Raw genomic sequence first — 5204 nt, forward strand, 5'->3', positions numbered from 1 at the left:
TTAATGTGGAAAAAGCCACATTTTAAAATTTATATACAGTTTAAGATAAACAAAGAAATCCATAAAAAGAAGTCGACAATTGTAAGGTACATATAACAACAATGACACCAGTAAAATGCTGTAGGCTACAAGACTTTGCAGAAACTCTGTGTTCTCATTAATGATGGAGCACTCGCCTCTCCTACAAGGTCATTTAGAAAAGTATATTCTGTTTTTGTCAAAATGCCATTTAAAGGAAAAGAAGATTATGATTCAGGCATGCCAAAACATTTCTTATTCTATGGAAAGGGCCCAAATTTCTTGACAGCACTCTCCTGCCAACCCCTAACAGGTTAGGACACCTCTGGAGGTCTTTTGAATATTAGCAGAAATATGACTCATTTCCTACAGAAAGTAAAAAAAAAAAAAAAAAAAGCTGATGAAGTGCTTTTAGCTTTGTGACTAAAAATAGGACCATATATGCATGACTCTCAGAATTCTTGCCTACTTAGTACCTTCTTTGAGATGCTTGATGAAAACAGGACCTGAAAGGGAATAAGATACAGGACATCACTGCAATAAAAACCACTGACATACTTCATACGCATTTGATTTAGCATTGGTAAATTAAATTGTAACAAAGCTGAGAAAAGCTGTTTGCATATTTTACTTGTGAATTGGGGGGTTTATGTTGTTATCTCATGAACAAAAAGCAGATTTCAAATAATATTGAGGTAATTTACCATCAGACATCAACTAGTGGATTTTGTAATTCTCTTTTTAGATACTAGGATATTTATGGAGAACCTCAGTGCATTCTCATCCCAGGGCATCACATACTGCTGTTCTGTCAGATGCATCCAGCTTCTGAGAGATAGGCCTTTGGTGCCGCTGGTGCCTTGATGCACTGGCTGCAGCATTATTAGAAACAGAGAGGTATCCGACGTCTTTGGAAGAGTGAAAAAGTTTGAATCTGTTGGTTGGAGAAGTGGCAGTGGACTAAATCTGAACTGATTTCTGTTATATGCTCACTTTGTTTCCTTAATTTCTGATGACTGATTAGATTTCTTTTCTCTTAGGCCTGAAGCACATAGACCTAGAGACCAGTCGGCAGTCATATGACAACCACAGGTCGCAAGGGGAAAATGAGTATTCCCCAACCGGTTTGCGAGTGATTACTGGAAGAAGCATTTATGGCGCTGAACCCAAAAAAAAAAAACCCACTTGCCATCTACTCACCAAATGGCAGTGAACACTTTGTAAACTTTTATTTTGAGGGTTTCTGGTTTGCATTCCATTTTTTCCGAGATTCACTACGGCTCGGCAAGTTGTTGAGGAGTGTTTGCAGACAAGTCAGCATCTTCTGTCCACATCTGTTAGCAGTCAAAGTCATTTCAGGGAGATTTTGGCCTCTTTGTAACTGACTTTACCTAAGAACAGCCAACAACCTCCAGCTACTATTTGCCAAACAATCGGGGAACCCCCTACCTGTGGTTGTCAGAGGTTTCCTGAGTTGTCTCTGGCAGGTCTGACTGTGGCCTCAATTTCCTTATTTTGTTTTTTACAGTTTAGGTTTTGGTGCTAAAATAACTTTTTTAGGTTTAGGAAATACCGTGGTTTGGGTTAAAATATGGCCTTCCTCTGCAGTTGCCCTGCATATTTAAAAATGATGCTTACCCAATGCATTTAAACGTGACGCCAACAAATCTAACGAGTTGGGAGTGAGAATCATCTCACCATTGCCTAATCCTGGTGCATGCCAAGTTTAGTGTGTAATTTTGAGACTCCAGCTGCAGCAACTATTTGATGCCTGTGGAATGAGAACTTGGTCGATATGAAGACAACCTCGTGTCCTCGTTTAGTTACTGATGAGTTAATAACTTAAGCACGATCACCGAACCGCACTCGTCTGTGAAGTTGCAGCCGAGTTCATCGTCTGCTTAAATGAGAAGGACTGATCAGAAAGACAATGCAATATTGGCCCTTTTTAGACCTGTTATTTTGAAGTGCAGTCTGATGTGCTGATCGGTAATGGCTACTGATCAAGCCTAAATCAGTTGATACAATATACAAGCTGCTATCTGTGCACGCTGGCATTTGTGTTTTCTCTTTTGTTTCCACAAGATAACAAGAAGCAAGAAAAAATTAACCTGTGATCTTGAGATAATGGCTTTATAAAAATAACTGCAAGCAAAGGCTTTTCTCTGCTTCCATAAATTTGCAGGAGCACGGGATATAAATGCAAAATTATAAACCAATATTAGTGAAAGTGAAACTATATGTATTTGTTTTTGCAGTGAAGGTAAAGATAAAAAGCCTTCCTGTTTGGGATGGTTTCATCATCCTGGCCATGAGATCAGTTGCAGCCATTGCAGGATGAGGGCTAGACTGGATTAGGGTTTGATATATGAATGTCACATCCACAACAGTAAATAGAAGCACCTTTTTATAATGTATTAGGTTAAAAAAAAAGAAAAAAGAAAAAAACATCCTACAGGTTCCTGACCTGAAGGTGAGTTGCTCCGGGTGTAATGTTTAAACAAAATAATAGCTTCTGGGATACTTTTTGAGCAAGCTTCCATAACAGCCCAAAGTCTCTGTGTCTGTTTAGAAATGTGTGCATGTTTGTGTGAGTAGCTGGGGTGGGGGAGGCTTCTGATGATCAAAGCCTTAAGAAGTCTGTGCTCAGCAGGTAGGGAATGTGTTTGGTGAGCTTGAAGGAAGTGTGATCCACTCTATATACAAACCCTGAAAATGTGGCGTATGAATCTACCATATGGACATCACTGCAAGAGAATTCGTAACTAAAGGTGGTGGGAAAACTACTTAAAAAAAATGTTTTTAAAAAATGAAGAAAGCTAAAGCAAACAACCCAGAGGCTTACTTCTGAAACATTCCTTTTATGGGTTTTCTTAATATGAACAAACATTGTCCAGTGTTTATGAATAAAAATGATTGTTTCAGGGTATCTGTTCAAAGACTTCACTCCTCAGACACTCCTCTCTTGTGATGCAGCAGCTCGACAGTGGACATGAGCGAGCGTAGTAGCTTACATGGAGAGAATACGTTGCAACCAATGAAGGGCTAACATGATCACCATGTGTCATCCTGGCACAGGGCCTGACACACAACTATGGCTGTTTCATAATTCATCAGACCTCAGCCGAGAAATAAAACAGCAGTCCTTGTCGAGAGCATTTAATCCAAGCACACTTTGAGTGAAGATGTCAACAATCTGTCAACTTCATTTGATGCTCAACTTGTCACGGCTTCTGACAAACACCTACACAGTAAAGTGACAGAGAACAAAAGAGGTGTGGGGAGAGGCAGGGCAGAGAGAAGAAAAATAAGATCCGGCGTGACAGCTGTGTGAACGTGTCACAGAGAGATGCACACACTGTCTGTCTGAAACTCACGCCTTTGCATTTACAACTTCAGATGAGTTTTATCGTTCCCCTTGAAATTCCACCCATTTCCTCCAAATGAAATTCAGGTATCAGGTTTGGTCACTTCTCCACTCACAAGTGAAATATGAACTCCCCCCTAAATAGCATTGAGTACTCTGTCCACAGAAAGATGGACTCAGCACTGTTAGATAATTTGCTTCTCTAGTCAATTTGCCTCCCTGGTCCCTGCGCTATCCTTTGGCATAAAGGGATCACAGACCGGCTGGGTTGGTAAACATTTGCCTGCTGTCTGCAGTTTACTGACACCATGTCACATGATTTTCTTGCATTCTTTTATTGTTGAACCCATTTGCTGCAAAGTTGCTTGGGTGTGCCTAACTGTGCCCAGTAATTGTTTTGATGGTGTTCCAAAATAGCCGCTGACTTTAGTCAAACATTAAATGTCAGATGAACAAACACCTCAATCCTAGTTTTTGGGATAGATATCGCTACTAGAAAAAAAAAAACACAAATGCAATCAGTTTTTTTTTAAAAATGGAACGGTTAACTGATTCCACAATTTGGACTACGGGCAGCGAAACTGATAAGGACAGTCATGATAAAGAAAAAGAAAATGCACTCCATCAAATCTAGGCTTTGACGAATCAGAACATCAGACTTGATGTCATTATTTATTTAACAAAGAAAAAAGCCAGAATGCAGAAGCAATGACTGAAAAACTTGGAGAACCACCAACTTTAAATAATGATTGTGGAGGAATTGTAAGGAACTCCTCACAATGTTGCTTCAGTTCATTGAGGTCATTGATTTATGCCCAGCTCTCTTCAGCTATTATCAGTCAGGTTGAGGTATTTAAAGACCTTAAATCTTTTTCTTTCTTTCAGCTGTTCTATTGTAAATTTGCTGATGTGGCTGACGTCATATTCCTGTTGCTTGACCCAGTTTGGGCTCACATTTAACCCATTTAACCCTAGAACACTTTGGTATATGGGGTAGTTGATGGTCGACTGAGTGATGAGATCACATCTCCAATGTGATGTCACCTGCCCAAAGGACATTGTTCCAACAGTCTTGTGGTTTGGTCAGATGCAATTTTGTAAACCTAAGCTGTGCTGTCATGTTCTTTTTAGAGAAAGGGGCCTTTCTCCTGGCAACCCTTCCAAACAAGCCATACTTGTTCAGTCTTTTTCTAATTGTACTGTCATGAACTTGAAAATTTAACATGCTAACTGAGGCCTGCAGAGTTTGAAATGTAACTATTGGGGGGTTTTGCAGTTTCTCTGAGGATTACACAGTCTGACCTTAGGGTGAATTTGCTGGGATGTTCATTCCTGGGAACAATGGCAACTGTCTTGTCTTTCAGACTTTGTTATATTCTGTTAAGTAAAACCCTAGAACTAAATGAGGGTGTGTGAAATAGACATATTTTAGATGTGGATAATGAAGATTTCAGAGTCTAACTGGTGTGGTTGTATCAGGCTGTATCAGCCTGTACAACACAAATGATGAAACACAGGGAGTCTTTCTGTCCCTATCATGTACAAGGATTGTCAAAAATAAATATTTTATTTTTTTCTAATCAGAACAGTAAACTGAAGAGGAAAAGCAGAAACAGTTCTGAAAATTCTCCCTCGTAACTCTACAAAATGTGATGGATCAGGAATGAAACAGAACAATCGCACACCCCTTTTAGCCGCAGTAATTTAAACAGCCTCTTCACTTAGCAACCTTCGAAAATGTCAGCAGACTCTGTTTAAATAACCGATATGGCCTTGTCCCAGCTCAGGGAACTCGAGGGTGGAAAGGGTTAATTATACA

The sequence above is a fragment of the Astatotilapia calliptera genome, chromosome 9 (genome assembly GCF_964374335.1).
Source record: "Astatotilapia calliptera chromosome 9, fAstCal68.1, whole genome shotgun sequence".
NCBI classification, from domain to species: domain Eukaryota; kingdom Metazoa; phylum Chordata; class Actinopteri; order Cichliformes; family Cichlidae; genus Astatotilapia; species Astatotilapia calliptera.